This window comes from Vicia villosa, linkage group LG4 (assembly GCF_029867415.1).
Source record: "Vicia villosa cultivar HV-30 ecotype Madison, WI linkage group LG4, Vvil1.0, whole genome shotgun sequence".
NCBI classification, from domain to species: domain Eukaryota; kingdom Viridiplantae; phylum Streptophyta; class Magnoliopsida; order Fabales; family Fabaceae; genus Vicia; species Vicia villosa.
In genome coordinates, this window is record NC_081183.1 from 123,155,985 (window position 1) to 123,173,741 (window position 17,757).

General features: G+C 32.5%; 1 pseudogene; it reads left to right on the forward strand.

Annotated features, from left to right (window-relative positions):
* Positions 1-8,088: 8,088 nt before the first annotated feature.
* On the forward strand, positions 8,089-13,900 carry LOC131597783 (calcium-dependent mitochondrial ATP-magnesium/phosphate carrier protein 3-like; annotated as a pseudogene).
* The last annotated feature ends 3,857 nt before the right edge of the window (positions 13,901-17,757 follow it).

Below are 17,757 nucleotides of genomic sequence, written 5' to 3' on the forward strand. Positions count from 1 at the left end.
GGAGGCATTAAACTCGATACCCATTACGATTATTAGCCCTAAATCCATGTCTGAAATCTAGAAACTAACAGATATCATTCCTACACAAGAGCTATAATGTCCATTTCTGAAACAACATAAACCCGAAGCATTCAAGCAAAAAGATCAAGAACAACACCAATAATGATTTGTAAAGCAAATATATATACGATCCCAAGATCGAAAAATGTACACACAAGAGAGGAATAATATTAATACAAACCCCACCATTGGAATGAGTCATAGGGAAGAAGAAGAACAAATGGAAACTTCTCGTGTTGTCGGCACAATCGGAGACCACCCGAGCTCTATCGACATGATGAGTCACCCAAAGATGTTGCTTGAACCTCTAAACTATAAAGAATGGATCAGAGCTCAACTTTGTCAAAGAAGAGATGATAAAAACTAACAAAATGTGATTTTACAACATATATACAATTCTGAACTCGCAGACCTCGTTAAGCGAGCTTTCACTTATCTGTACACTATTCGCAGATATTTTACACTAAATGACAAAAATGATCTCGCTGAGCGACCTATATCTTGCTAAGAGATCTTGCGAAGCTTCATCTACTGCCAAGGGAAATAGAATCAGGCCATAGCTCGCTAAAATTTGCGCTCAGCGAGTTTGACAGAACTTTGGCTCTTTATTTCTTCAAAATGCGCATCCGAAGCCGTGTCTTCGACACTTTATTACTCGAGCCTCCAAATTAACAAGAATACCTACAAAAAGACATTAAAACTATCAAACAGTACATAATTACACTAAAATACAATTATCGGTAAAGTAAACATATTTACAAAAAAATCGATGTTTATTCAAACGATATTGTCAAAAAGAATAGATAAGTGCAACAAAACTTATACACAAAAATAGATACAATTTGCACTTATTAAAAACCTGATGGAAAAAGTGATGAAGAAAGGTATTTATTGCATAGATAAATTTGTGGTTATATTCGCCAATGGATGGATGATAATGTTTTGAATCACGTGAGGTCGGTGACTCATGCTCGCTTTCTTTGGACCAAAATTGAGGAGTTGTATGAAAGAAAGACAGAGAACAATAAGTTGTTCTTGTTCATGCAATTGATTTCATTAAGGTATAGTGATGGTTCACCAATGACCGATCACTTGAACACTTATCAAGGGATTCTAAATCAATTGTCAAAAATAAATCTTACTTTTGATGATGAAATTCAAGGTTTGTGGCTTCTTGGTACTTTGCCTAATTCTTGCAAGATTATTAGGACATCCTTGTCTAACTCCTCTTTAAACGGTATCATCTTGATGGACTTGGCTAAAAGTAGTGTGCTGAATAAGGAGTTGAGGCGAAAGTCACAAGGTTCTACTTCACATTCTGAGGTGTTAGTTACTGAATAAATGGGGAGACATCAAAGTAGAGGTTCAATTAATCGCGGTATTTCGCGTGGTAAATTACAAGGAGGATCTACTAGATTCTCTCATATTGAGTGTCATCATTGTGGGGAAAAGGGGCACATAAAGAGGTATTTTCGTAAGTTGAAGGGAAAATAAGAAGAAGAACTACAACATCGACAAAAAGGAAGGTGACAATAGAAGATGATGCTATTGTTGATGATTTCTTTATTATTTGTGATAGTTGTGTAGAGAATGTAAATCTATCAAGTGATGAGATGGAATGGGTGGTTGATATTCGTGCTTATACTCATGCAAGATCAAGACGAGATCTTTTTTCAACTTACGAGATCGGTGACTTTGGGGTTGTTTGTATGGGAAATAATGGGCAAGCTAAGGTCATCGGAATGGGAGATTAGTGTCAAAACTAGCAATGGGACTACTCTAGTTCTCAAAGGTGTGAAACACATTCCGAAACTTTGATTCAATTTTTTATCCGTTGGAAAACTGGAAAATGAAGGATATGATAATTCATTTTGGGAAATATGAATGGAAGTTAAATAAAGGCTCAATGGTGGTTGCTAAAGGAAAAAAGAATTTGAACTCTTATGTCATCCAACTTAGGGTTTCGAAGGGCTACATCAACACTTGTGACAGTGATAGCTCATCCAAATTATGGCACGAGCGTTTGGGTCATATGAGTGAAAAAGTTTTAGTATATTGGCTAAGAAGAATATGTTGTATGGTATTTCCGATGCAAAGTTGAGAAAGTGTTCACATTATTTGGCTGGTAAGAAAAGGTGAGATTCATTTAGGTTATCCGAACCAAAGAGGAAATCAGAAGTGTTGGATTTAGTATATTATGATGTGTGTGGTCCGGTGAAGACACATTCACTTGACGGTGCATATTAATTTGTGACCTTTATTTATTTTTATTCTCAGAAAACATGGGCTTGTACCTTAAAGACGAAAGAACAAGTGTTAAGTACCTTATAGTCATTTCAAGCATCGGTTGAAAGAGAAACGAGTAAAAAGCTCAAGTGTATCCGAACCGATAACAAGGGAGAGTACATAGGACCTTTCGACAAGTATTGTCAAGATCAAGGTATATGTCATCAAAAGTCTCCTCCAGAGACACCACAATTGAATGGGTTAGTCGAAAGAATGAATAGAACTTTGGTGGAAAGGGTGAGATGTTTACTTTCTCAATCAAAGTTGCCGAAATACTTTTAGGGAGAAGCATTGAGCACAGTTGTGCATCTTTTAAACCTGAATCTATGTGTTCTGTTGAGGTATCATATTCCAAATCATGTTTGGAGTGGTAAAGATGTTTCATACTACCATCTTCGGGTGTTTAGGTGCATGACTTATGTGCATATTCTGAAGGATGAGAGATCAAAATTGGTTGAGAAGTCGAAGAAATGTGTGTTTGCTGGGTATGGACTTGACGGGTTTGGGTATCGATTCTTTTATCCGGTTCAACGGAAGTTTATGCGTAGTCGTGATGTCGTATTCATAGAGGATTATACCATTGAGGACATCGACAAAATTGAGAATAAAGATCCGATTTTCGAAGATGAAGAAATGGTTGATACGGACTCAACTACTATTGCTCCTACCCCTATCACTTTCAAAGATGTTCGAATTGAAAATCAAGTTATGGATTTGAATGTTGGTAATGTTTTAAATCTTAATGATATTGTTGATGTATGTGCTACGAAAGACGTTTTTGAAAATGAGGTTTATCAAGAGATTAAAAGACTGCTTCTAATGAGTTGAGGCGGTCTATTCGTGATAAAAGGCCTTCCGTTTGATACCCCTCGAATGGGTATGTTTTTCTTACCGTCGATGGAGAACCATAAAACTTTAAAGAAGTTTTAGAGGATGAGAAAAAAAAGGAGTGGATGAATGCCATAGAGGATGAAATGCAATCACTTAGTGAGACTAATACATTTGAGTTATTAAAGTTGCCAAAGGGTAAGAGAGTATTAAAGAATATATTAGTTTATCGGATTAAGCAAGATGAGTGTACTTCTCAAAGAAGATTCAAGGCTCGTTTGGTGGTAAAAGATTTTAAACAATTCGAAGGTGTTGATTTTGGCAAAATTTTTGCTCCGGATGTGAAGATGCAGTCTATTCAAATGGTTCTTGGGCTAGCCGCTAGTCTTGATTTGGAAGTAGAGCAAATGGATGTGAAGACGTCTTTCCTTCACGGTGATCAACATGAAGAAATTTACTTGGAGCAACCAAATGGATTCCTAGAAAAGGGAAAAGAAGACTATGTTTGCAAGTTGGTAAAAAGTCACTATGGTTTGTACAAGACCCATATTGCTCATGTCGTGGGATTTGTGAGTCATTATTTCTCGAATCCGAGAAAAGATCATTGGGAGGTCGTGAAGTGGGTGATGAGATATTTGCGTGGCACTTTAAATTTGGACTAACTTTGGGATGCAAGAAGACTATGTTGGTTGGATATACAGATTCAGATTTGCCCAGAAGCTTGAATGGTCGAAAAATCTACTTCGGGATAGAGGGTGACTTTTGCCAGGGGAGGCGTGGCTTGGAAATCAAAGTTGAAAAAGTGTGTTGCACTCTCTACTACAAAACCGAGTTTATAGCTGTCGTGGAAGCGTCAAAATAGTTGTTATGGTTGTGGAAATTTGCAATGGAACTTGGTGTGAAATAAGAAAATAATGTCTTATTTTTGTGATAATAAGAGTGTCATTCACTTATCGAAGAATTCCTCCTTTCAATCGAGGTCGAATCATATTGAAGTTCATTACCATTGGATCATATGATGGAGTGTGGTTGAAAGAAATTTGTATGTTTGTAATAAAAACACATAAATTTTTTTATGATTGGAGAATGTGTGTTAAGCTTTGATATTTACATATTAAACTTAAATTATTGGAACGTTTTACCGCTCGCGTGTTTCGAGCCGTAGGTGTTTCCACTTGTTGTATGGTGGTTGGAGTATCCCTTATACTCCCTTGTTTAATTCCATTGCTTATTGAAAAAAAAAATATTAAACTTTAAAAAAAAATGGCCAATTTGACGCATTTTTTTTGAACCAGCTAGTTTACAAAACTGGCTCCGGTTATATGGTTCGTATTGTTTAGGATGATTCAATCCGGTTTTTTCGTTTCTACTCCAGTTGTACCCACTAGCGATTTTGAAAGGTTGACCCAAACAGATTCATCTCTGATTCACGGTCCAACCAGTTGAACTGGTTGGTTTAATCTGGTTTTTAAAACATAGATTTAAATAGCTATAGTAAATCAATGTTGAAAGAACAAGCTATAACGACCAAAGTGGGTAGATTTTTTTTCATAGGACAAAATAACTCGTTGACGAAAATAGGTTGTCCAATTTTTTTATTTTGCTACTAACTGTTTTGCATCGCATATTGGACTCGGAAATATGCATGAGTCTGTAATAAATAAGAATTATATTTCAAACAAAACCAACAACCGCATTAGATAAACACAAAGACAATAATATTCGGTGTTCAAAATTGGTCCCTATGGATGATAACATTTTATTACTTTGATATTGCAATACATATGCATGTTCAATTGCCCGAGGTGAAAAGTGGTGTACTGGGTCGTCGTTACCTCGCACCCCCACCTAAGGTAAAATTCTTTTTTAAACTAAGGTAAAAATTCTTTTTGTAATAGTGACTAGGGGTGATCACAGTGCAGTTTAAGTAGTTTTGACGTCAAAATCATCTGAACCGCACGAGAAAAACACACAGTTCGATTTGGTTAGATTGACTTTTAAAAATAATACTAAACTAAAACAAACTAAACTAACGCGATTTGGTTTTATTAGGTTGCTTCAATTTCTTTACAAGACTTTTATTGATCACACATACACTTACAATATATATTTGTATTTAGTCATTTATACTTTGCTATAAAATAAGTTTATAATTGTTAAAATAAGTCTGTAATTTCATGCATAAATGTGAATTGAATTTTACAATTTTATCTTATATATAGAGGATAATATACATGAAATTGAATTCTAACAAATTTAAAATATTATATTGTATAATTATAAGGAATTGAATGCATGTGACTATCTAACTTGATAACACTATAATCTTTTTTTATCAATATTTTTTTTTTTAGTAAGCAAGAATTCATTAAAAGGAGAACTAAGGGTTCTCCAACCCACTTACAAAAGAACCGGGAAGACCCGACAAAAAGGAAAGATTACAAACCAATTACAATCACGAGAGATAATACAAAGGGTCCATACTAAACTCGTAGAAAGAATAATTGGGATGTGTAATTTTTCCATAAAACGACCATTTCCACACCAAGAGCTTGATGTTCCAAACCGTATTGTTTACATTCCAAGCCTCCTTCCGAAAACAATTACCATTTCTAACCAAGCAAAGAATCCAAGTAGTCGCAAGCCAAACTACTCCCAACTTTCTATCCTTCACCTTTTTACTACGAAAAAATAGGTGTCACTCCATAAAATTCGACCGACACTCCTCTTCAAAAATAACCCCTTTACCCATCCAAAAAGCTATCTCCCTCCAAATATTTTTCACCACCAAACAACTAAAAAAGAAATGGTTCCTACATTCCATACTATATCCACAAAATATGCACTTCAAAACATCCAAGGGAAAAGACATACCTCGAGCCATGAAAAGATCTTTCGTCGGAAGCCTATTATATGAAAAAGTCTCCACCCGAAAGCTTTTATCTTAAAAGGCACTTCCATCCCCCACAATATACCGAACACCTCCGCGTGATTAATAGGAGGACCATACGGTATACGAAGCCTCTCATAAAAAGCATAACAAGAAGCTACCGAAAAACTCAAACCCGGATTTCCGGGCCAACTGACGGAATCATGCCCACACGACCACCTACTAGAAACTGCTACTTTTTCCTTCAAAGCCAAGACCTCCTCCATTCGAACCCCATCATCCCCAACATCCTCGGATAGCCCAAAATCACCCCACTTCCACACACCATGCACCCACCCTCCCATGGCCGCTACCGAAACATTCTTTAAACGGGAAACAAGAAACAAATTCGGGAAACATTCTTTTAAAGCGATGTCTTCCAACCAAATAGAATCCCAAAAAGGAGTATTATAGCCATTATGAACAATAAACTTACTACTACTAGCAATAGGATCACGAGAAAAAGAAGAATTAATCCTTACTATATCCTTCCACAAAAAAGAACAAGAAGAGGAAACTTTCTTTTCCGTGCCACCACCAAGCACTTTAGAAGCTAAATCACCATAACGTGATTTCAACACACTTAACCACAAAGAACTTTGACCTTGAAGAATCTGCCACCTCCATTTGTTAAGAAGAGCCAAATTAAACAAAGCCAAAATTTTGACACCTAAACCGCCTTTGTTCAAAGGTAAAGTCACATCCTCCCACTTTAACCAATGAATTCGCTTTTTATCTTCCGATCCGCCCCACAAGAAATTGCTTTGAACGCTTGTAAACTTTCTCACCACCTTTTTCGGCATCTTGTAAAAAGACATAGTGAAAATACTTAAGGAACTAAGCACGGATTTGAGAAGTATGATTCTCCCTCCAAAATTTAAGAAACGATTCGTCCATCCTTCCAACCTATTCTTCATTTTCAACAAGAGTAGATTCCATGTGGTTTCCTTCCTTGGATTAAAACCAATTGGAATACCCAAAAAATAAAAGTTGCTATCTTCCAACTTACAAGAAAGAAAGTAAGAAGCCGCCTCTAAAAAACGTAAATTAGTATTAATGTCAATTAACTTACTTTTTTGATAGTTGATTCCAAGCCCCGATACTAATTCAAAAGTCCGAAGAACCGCTCTCAACGCCCAAACATGCTTCCAATTACCATTACCCACAATAAACAAATGTAATTTAAATTAAACATTTTTATAATCTTATCCTTATCAACATTAACAAATTAAAAATAAAAACAAAAATGAATATATAGCAATTTAAATTCAAATAAAAATAATAGAATTTATAAATAAGTATTATTTTATTTTTTGTTGTTATATAAATTGAATTAAATATTTCGTATATGATAAAATATATACTTATACTTTTTGATTTCTATAAAAGAATTAAAAATATCTATAGTAATGAATAAGACTTTGTAATATAATGTGTTTTGACTTGGTTGTATGGTTTGCAAAATGTATATTTTCGTTAACACTGCCCGTACATTTCCAACCATTTCTTTTATCTTCTAATATTTGATCATTTCAAAATGGCTATACTTTGCTAATGTAGATTTTCATTAAAACTACCTGTACATTTCCTGTCATTACTTTTTATCTTCTATCATCAAACAAATTTAATTCAAAGAAGTTTAAGCCACGGTAACTGGTTGTACAGTTTAAAAAATTTATTTCTAATATTTGAACATTTCAAAATGGCAATAACTTCTATCGTTAAACAAAATAAAATAAAACAAATCATAGCAGATATAATTTTCTCTGTATTTTCAAGATAAATGTCCAAATACCTAAATACATGCGACCTAAACTTCCTAAGAATTACATGTTACATTTCTTGTACAACTCACCATGCCACACTAGGTTATATATATAGATGGCCATGAACTAAACTAAAGTATCATCTATCTCATTTTGTTTTAACCTCATATTTGTATTTGGATACTAAAACAATTTCATAACCCAAAAAAGAAATACTAAATGGATGGTATGGCTTACGATGGTGGTGCTCCTTCTACTCCTCCGGCAGATGATGTGAAGAAAAATCAACTTCAGATGAATGGTATGATCTATGATGGTGGTGCTCCTTCTGCTCCACCGGTGGCTACAGATAGTGTAAAAAAAACTCAGCCACTAAATGCTCAAGATGCCAACCTATCTTATAGCAAAACTTGATATGTCCAACACAAACTTGTTTTTAAACTTTCTACTAAACCTAGAAAATGGACGGGTGGGATTTGTTGTAAGAATATATATTAGCTACAGTTTCTAATTTGTGGTGTTTAATAATAAATGATGCTAGTATGCTTATCTGGCTTGGTATAAGAAGTAAAAGATTTTAAAAGGAGTTTGTTTTTTTTTTTCTTTCTTTTTCACTTTCAAGATCTCTATGTATTTGTACCAAAAAAAAAAAATTCTCTATGTATATAATATAATGATTATCATTGTTTAAGGTTTTTTTTCACCTTATCACTTGATGTTTTGATGTTTTAAGGTATACTTTTATAATTCTTCACTTTAATTTTAAACGAATGATGATATCAATTTATCCATCAATCACGTTGTTGCATTCTCTAAATTAGAGATAATTTAACAATTATGATCGAGTTCAAGTTATACGCACGATCTTTAGTCTAGCCACTTGAATCCACTTTCAACCATCCATTTTTTCTTGCTAAGATAGTCTAGCAAACACATAAGTAAGATTATTCAACCATCTTTGACTCCCCTTTCTTTCAAATGATTTCGTGAAGGTTCTTGTATCTGTGTGTTGGAACCTTCTTTATGCATATTGTTGAGCTTTATGTTGTCTTTTTACTTTTCAGCACCTCCAATTGTTATTTTTCAGCACCTGTAATTGTTACTTTTCAACCTCCCTTTCCTAGAATAACTCATTTTTATTGGTTAGAAAGAATTGAATTTGATGAGTCCGTTATAGGCTTATTCATTCAACTGATCATTTTAGATCATCAATTTGAGATATTCTTAAATATTTTGCTTTGATTACAATGGTTGAGATTTGCCATCATCGTTCATCTTGGGGATCAAAGGCTTTCATAGATCGTGTATACTTCTAGAGCATACTGATGCTTTGTACAATTTTAAAAAATAATCATTAAAACTTCAAGCTGCAAAGCATACCTGCAAAACGCTTAAGGTTTCACCTTTAGTGCTCATATCATCTTCTTGGACCTAAGTGTATTAGTTGCAGAAGATCAAAGGTAATTAATTACCTTTAGATCTTTTTGATTCAAAGAAAAATGATTTCAAGTGTCCAGTTTTCTTACAATGAGTTCATTTATATACTAGAAACTTCTTTTCTTTAAGATATTTATTTTCAAGTCTTGAAAACCTATCTCCCTCGTTGGGTTCCTTTGAGCATATTTTATCTTCTTCTTCGAAAGGCGAATCTTTATTTCATGTTTCTATCTGAAGTCAATGTCTTTCCTCCTCTTATTTGTTCAAATGTTAAAAAAACTTCCCCATGCTCTTTGTCGTTCCTTGAACAATAGGATCCTTCATTTGATGTTGAGTTTTCTGAAGACCATTCAACTACTGACCAAGTTCTTTCAAAGGAATAAATCAGAGTTGTATGATAGGAGAAATATGAGGATGATGATTCTTCAGTTTGGATTTGTTCATCCTTAAGTAGTTGAATCAGCTCTTTTATCTTCTCTGCGATTTTCCTAAAATTTATGAAGACTCGCATCTACTAAATTAAGAATTTGATTAAATTTCCAATTTTTAATTCTTAGATATTTATTAGTTAAACAGTTTCTAATAAAATTTTTTATATTAGAAAATAATCCTTGACTAATATTTGAATATATTTCACCTCGGGTGTTCATCTTCTCTTGTTTGATAATTGGAGAAACTCCATATATCTTTTCCAGAGTATCCCATATTTCTTGGCAATTTTACAATTGCGAACATCAAAAATTTACTATCATCTAAAGACATTTTTTGGTTTTAAGATATATATATATATATATATATATATATATCTTCCACTTTTCTTCTTTGGTCTAAATAGAATACGGATTTCCGCTCCTTCATCATCTACTTGATGAGTAGGGTAGAGCTGACCATTGACTATTGCTTCCCATGATTTATGATTAAAACTTTGAAGAAAAAATTAATTTTGGCTTGAGAAATATAAAACTGCTATTTTCAAAAAAAGGTGGTGTATTTAAAAATCATCTTGTGTCGAAAGTAATCTTCCTGTTTAGACGATTAGTCCTTAAACATGAGTTAGGCTTTAATGCTACTTTTGAGACTTGAGACTTCACACATAAGAGGGGGGTGAATAGTGTGGTTTGGAAAAACTAGGTTTTAAAAACTTCTGACAAGCAAAATCAAATTTAAGAACATTTTATAAGACTATGCAGCGAAAAGGATAAATGCGTAAAATAAATTGCAGAAAATAAAAAGTAAAGGCAAAAAACGATCTCCAAGAATTTTAGAGGTTCATTCAAATCAAAAGAACTTACTCGTCTCCCAGGAATTGATCTTGAGTGTTTCCAGAAATAGTTGATAACTTTTAGTATGAAAGACTCACGAACGTCCGTATACAAGGAAATGGTGGTTTATCTTTAACCAAATATTACAAGACGATAGATGTAGGCGTTTGCGTCTTTTCTTCAATATGTTGTTGAGAATGAAGCGGCCAGTCTTCATTTCCAATAGTGGGCTAAAATTGTTAGTCTTCTTTCCATGAACACTGACCTTATAGTGGTCAGTCTTTAAGTTCAAAATATTCTGAGCTCAATACTTTAGTTTTAACCGGACTAACCAAAAACCTGTGAGATTTTAGTCGGGCTGATCTCGAACTTATGAAGCTTTTAATATAAGGCTGAGCTTTAACATATCTTGGTTTTAGCTGGGCTAACCAAAACCTAGAAAATTTTTAACACTGACTAATCTTCAACTAAACCTATGATTGATCACACAATCCTCAAATATAATCTTTTTATAGGATGACCTTATAACCTAAATAAATCGCAAAATAGATAATATTTAACCAAGGTGTATACAAAAGATCCCCTTGATAAATTTTCAATTCTACCCTTTCCAGAATTACAAATATATGCTCACTCACAAAGGAACTTTTCTCACAAAGGTATTTGTCTAAAACATTTAGTGAGATAAAGTAAAATAAAATTTCACAGAAAGATAGAGAGAGTGTGAGAGATGAAAGTGTCAAAACAGAATTATGTATTCTTTGAAATGAAAAATGAGACTTCTATTAATAGACAATAAGTTGGCTCAAAAAAGAATTTGCATTTAATGAACTGTATCGTTAGCTAATCGATTAGACCAAGTTGTTAATCAATTTAAAGATGCAAATATATGTTGGTAAGTTTTCCAAATGGAAAGTTAAGATATCTAGTCGTTGCACAGAATCAAGGTGCATACAAACTAGCTTAGGCCTTATGTGTGTGTATTTCTAATTGATTGGGTGTATGTTATAATTGATTAGAAAGTCAAAATTTCCGCCCATGGCTTATTTTACTGCTCCAAATTCATTTGATACAACTTCCAGATGTTTTAAAAAGGATATTCTTTTGGTAAATCATTTTAAAAAAGGTTTTAGTGCGTCTGTGTATTTTAGCCTCGTGCTTTTATACAAAATTTCATTTGCTTTATGTACGAGGAGATTACTCCTTTTCTAAGACCTCGCACCCTTAATCTAGATAAGAGTCCTTTTTTAACCAATGTAAAAACTCTTTCTTATAAAAGTGACGTAGTGCCGGTGTCTTTGACCTTGTGCTCTTATACATATTTTTTTTCTTAAAATAACAAATGCTAGATAATAATCAAACTTAAGAGAAAGCACTTCCACTAATGTACATTTTCATTGAAACTTGAAAGAAAATAATGAAACGTAAGAGAAAGTAATTCCATTGCTAATGTATATTTTCACTAAAACCGCCTGTACATTTCCGATCATTTCATTTATTTTCTAATATTTGAACATTTCAAAATGGCTATAACTTCTATCATTAAATAATTTAATTAAAACAAGTTTAAGCCACGGTAACTGGTTGTACATTTCCATTGCTTATGAATATTTTCATTGAAACTGGCTAGAAAATAATCATACGTAAGAGAAAGCAAATCCATTGCTATTGAACATTTCAAAATGGCAGATGTAATTTTCTCTGTATATTCAAGAAAAAAGTCCAAATACCCAAATGCATGTGGCTTAAACTTCCCAAGAATTACATGTTACATTTTTTGTACAATTCACCATGCCACACATCCATGTTATATATATAGATGGCCATGAACTAAACTAAAGTATCATCTATCTCATTTTGCTTTAACCTCATATGTATCAACCGTATAAAAGTTGATTTTTAAATAAAAAGTTGTGAATAGTCACGAGCAAGAAAATAATAATAGTTGTTGTCATAGGTTATCATTAATAGTATTAGTAATAGAAATTGATTTATCTAGTTGTAAAGTGAATATCATTTATCGTACTTTTGTTTTAAATTTAGAATTATTTAATATAATTAAAAATCTTGGAATTATTTATCATGAATGCATATTGGCCTAGCGGTAAAGACATAAGATATTGTTTAAAAGTATTGGTTCGATTCCTTAGGAGAAATAATTTTAGCTTTTTTGATATTATTCAATCAGAATTGTTTAAAAATAAAATTATAATTAAAAATTACTTTATTATTCAAAAAATAAAAAATAAAAAATAAAAAATAAAAGCCAACGTGGCAGCTACTACTCCTATCGGTAGTCTGAAGGTGGTCTTGCAAGTCTAGACTACTTGTTCTTCCACCATATCAACAGTTACGACAATATGGAAGCAAGATAGGCTAAGGTGTTTTTTCCACGATAATGGATTGAACATTGTGAAGGTAGCACAAGAAAGTGCCATCAAATTCTATGCTTTTGAAATGCTGAAAAATGTAATTGGAGATGCTTAAGGCAACAAATCCGATGTCGATGCTGCTGGGAGGCTTTTAGCAGGTGGCATGGCCGATGGAATTGTGCATTACTGCAATCTATCTGTTGGATCTTATCAAAACTAAGCTAATGACTTGTGCCTCTGAAGGTGGAAGAGCTCATAATCTTGGAACACTCGAAAAGAATATATGGATTGAAGAGGGACCTCAAGCTTTCTACCGAGGACTTCTTCCATTTATGATCGGAATGATTCCTTATGTTGGCATTGATCTTGATGTTTATGATACATTGAAAGATATGTCTAGAAGATATATTATTCATGATAATGGTTTGTTATTACTGCAACCACAAACCTATTGATTAGTATTTTGTTTAATAACAACTTAACATTGCTATTAAAATTTTTGCCTTTTGATAAGTGAATTAGTTTTTTTTTTTATCTCTTTCACAGATCCTGGACCTCTAATACAACTAGGATGTGAAGCAATTTCTTGAACCCTTGGAGCTACTTGTGTCTATCCACTACAGGTTATTCGTACTAGGTATAGTGTCGCTTCTATGCTATTCTAACCCGAATTAAATGACCCCAATCATTTGTGTTTTTTTGGAGTTGGTTTTTCTTTACTCACAAAATCACCACGATTCAACTCTTTTCAGGCTACAGGCACAACCTTCAAACAGTTGGGATGCATAAAGGGGGATGTTTGATGCATTTTGCAGAACTGTTCAGCATGAAGGCTTTGGAGATTTCTACAAAGGAGTCCTTCCAAATATACTTAAAGTTGTGGCAGCTGCTAGCATTACTTACATGGTCTATGAAAGTATGAAGAAAAATCTTGATCTGTATAATTTATATGTCATGTAGAGATATTTCGAAAATAATAAGAAAGACATGCTATGTAGAGATATTTTTAACTTTATTACAAACTTAATGAAAAATCTAAAGTCTTGCGAAGTTGCACCTGTTAAAATTTGTTTGATTTCAAGGTTCTGGTTTTAACTAGCGAAAAATACTTGCATGGATACGAACCTAAACCCATATTTTTAGGCACAACCAATGAAAAGAGAGAGAATATAAATTTATTTAAATTTTAATTTCTTTTTTAATTGGCATCATGAGGGTGGTTGAGATAAAAGAGGAGAGAGACAATTATACTTTTATTTTTTAATTAATAAAAAAAATGTGATTGATTGTGTGTAAATACAGGTGTTATGGTTGTGTCTATGTAAGTATTTTCCTCAACTAGCATAGTAGTTTCTAAGTTACTTTTATGCATTGAGATCTTGCATGGTCTTATTATTGAACTTTGCTACTTATTAAATAGAGTGTAGATTTTGGTGCTTGGTTGCTTTTGTTCCTTATGTACATAAGCAATATGAATTCTCTACTATAAACCAGTTCAAGTATATGAATTCTCAACTATAAACTATTATATTTTTTGTTACTTGAATATCAATAAACCAGTTTAACTTATTCAAATAATGTTGCATGCTCTTTTTTACAAATATTAAAGTGAATTGTTTTAAGTTTTATCATAATCATTTCAGTTTGAGATCTTATCAGAGTCACCAACAAATTTAATTGATCAGATTTTAAATTTTTTTTAATAGGCAATGATATATAACGGGAGTATAAGGGATACTCCGCCCAATTACAATAGTCGGGACTCTCTAACTCCGAACAAACGGAAGCCACAAGAGCCTATACAATAACAAAGCCTAAAACAGCAAAAACAATAATAATAGCTCTGCTGCACTTTGCAAACAGAGAAAACAACACTAAAAAACACTCCCACGCCAGAAATAGACAACAGCCACCAAGGGAAAAACAAACCAAAACCAACAGCACCCCAACAACACAAATACTGCACCTCCGGCCCACGAACAGCCAACAAAAAATAGAACAATCACGACGAAAAACCAAAGACAAACTGCTGCCACGGCAAAGATAGAGAGCCACACAAGCCAGCCATACTGCAGAACAAAACAGAACTGCCGCCAATAGTCCGAAGCAACAGCAGCAAAAGGTTACTCTGGAAAGCACCACATCAGATTTTAATATAATCACTAATATATGTTATTAATTTAATAAGAGAAATATATATTTTTTAAATTAACTTAAAATATTTTAAAATTAATAAGTGAATCTTATTTTATTTTTTGTAAATGAGAATAATTTAATTATTTATCCAAAGTTTTTTATAATTTGTACATACTATTATTGAAGTCTTTGTCACTTGCCTTATTATCAGGAAAACTCTTTATACTTTTGAATATTTCAATTTTAATATATTACAGAAACTTTGTATCAATTATTTATGCATCGAATAATTAATTGATTACACGTGAAGCTTGATAGTAAGATGAATGATGAACTTTTGAGTTTCAATTGAAAAGAGAACGTGATTGTCTTGCCAACTCGAAGAAATTTTAATTTCGACTTATTTGAAATAGTTGACTGGCTATTATGTAAATATCTCTATCCATTTAAACTTAAATTGACAATTTAATAGTAACATTTTAAGCTAAATTATTTTTTTTTCAAACATTGAAATATTAATTTGCCGTTACATATTTTTTAAAATAATAACGAAAAATTGAAATTAGGAAACACAGAGTTATTCATCTAAATATTGAATATTAACGAACCAAATACAATTTATATGAGTTCAACAAAGATCCTATGTTGTATCTTTCTTAGGTGTATTTGGTGTTTAATTTTCCCGGTTTCGGGTGTATTTCGCCTTTTGTAAGTGTGTAAGAACTTTTGGTTCTTGTTATCTATAATATCTTGATTATTAAAAAAAAAACGAGTACATGAAATTATTGATTAAAATATTTAATATTAACGAGTTTATTATTGATCAAATATTTTTTATCTAAAAGTGATTTACGGGAAAGAATTTATTATTGATCTAAATATTTTTTATTTGCTAAAAATTTATGATTGATATCAATTTTTTTTTCATTTTTAACCTTCAATTTTAAATAAATATATTAAGTAAACAAATGCGCGTAACAGATCAGAACTCGTGCGTATGCACGGGTTTGTTACTACTTTATTAGTTAAAAAAGAAGAATTTCAGTTGGGTTCACAGTCCACTATTTGGAAGATGGAGATTCCTTTTAGGATTAAAAGTTTCGGTTGGAGGCTTTTTGTGAATAGGCTTCCCACAAAGGATCTATTGGTGTATAGAGGTATTAACTTAACTTCTACTAATTTAAAGTGTGGTTTTTGTGATTTGCATTTGGAAGATAGGGACCATATTTTCTTCAAATGCATTGTGATTAATTATGTTTGGAAAGAAATTGCTAAGTGGGTGGATTTTCCGGGTTGGAACATGAAGGAATGTATTCCTTTTTTTATGGAATGGTATTCAATGAGCCGTAGAAAAGGTATTAAAAAAGGCAAATTGGGGGTGTTTTGGTTAGCCACTTCTTGGATTATTTGGTTGACAAGAAATTGTTTTTTTTTTGCTTTAGGAATGAGGCGTGGAATGTTAATAATATGATTTGGAATATCAAGATTTTGATATGGAGATGGTCTTCTATAGGCGATATTGCTCATCCCAATTGTTGTTTTTACGATTTTGTCAAGGACCGGTGTCTTTTATGTCGTAACTGTAATTGGTTTGTAATATCGTATTTTGACGGTTTTATTTCGCCTCCTGTGTAACAAGGTTGGAGAACCCTTAGTTCTCCCTTTATTAAATTCTTGCTTACACAAAATAAACAAAAAAAAAATACTAAAAATGAAGGATTTTTATCGGATAAATTCACAACCGAAAAAAAATATGACGCATCCAAGATAAATTATTTTTTAATCGGATAAAACTCTTTCTCATAGTTGTGATGTAGTGATGGTGTATTTGATCCTTGTCATCTTATATATTTATATTTTTATTTTCCTCTTTTTTTAAAAAAAAGCTAGATAATAATCAAACGTAAGAGAAATCAATTCCGCTATGTACATTTTTCATTGAAACTGGATAGAAAATAGTCAAACGTAAGAGAAAGCAATTCCATTGCTAATGTATATTTTCGTTAAAACTGCCTGTACATTTCCAACCATTTCTTTAATTTTCTATTATTTGAACATTTCAAAATGGCTATAACTTCTATCATTAAACCAAATAAAATAAAACAAATCATAGCAGAAATAATTTTCTCTGTATTTTCATGAAAATGTCCAAAAAAATTTCTCTGTGACCTAAACTTCATAAGAATTACATGTTACATTTTTGGCCTTATTGATCTATGGTTTGGTTCTATTCCCCAACATTAAACAAATTTAATTAAAACAAGTTTAAGCCACGGTAACTGGTTGTACATTTCCATTGCTAATGTACATTTTCATTGAAACTGGATAGAAAATAATCAAACGTAAGAGAAAGAAGTTGCATTGCTAATGTACATTTATTTCCAAACAATTATTTTATTTTCTAATACTGTATTTGAACATTTCAAAATCTCTATAACTTCTATCATCAAACAAAATTAAATAAAACAAATCATAGCAGACATAATTTTTTCTGTATATTCAAGAAAAATGTCCAAATACCCAAATACATGAGCCTTAATCTAACAATTACATGTTACATTTCATGTACAATTCAACTCCAGATGAATGGTATGATCTATGGCGGGGGAGCTACTTCTCCTCCTCCAGTGGCTACAAATAGTGCTAAAAAAGTTCAGACACTAAGTGCTCAAGATGCCAAA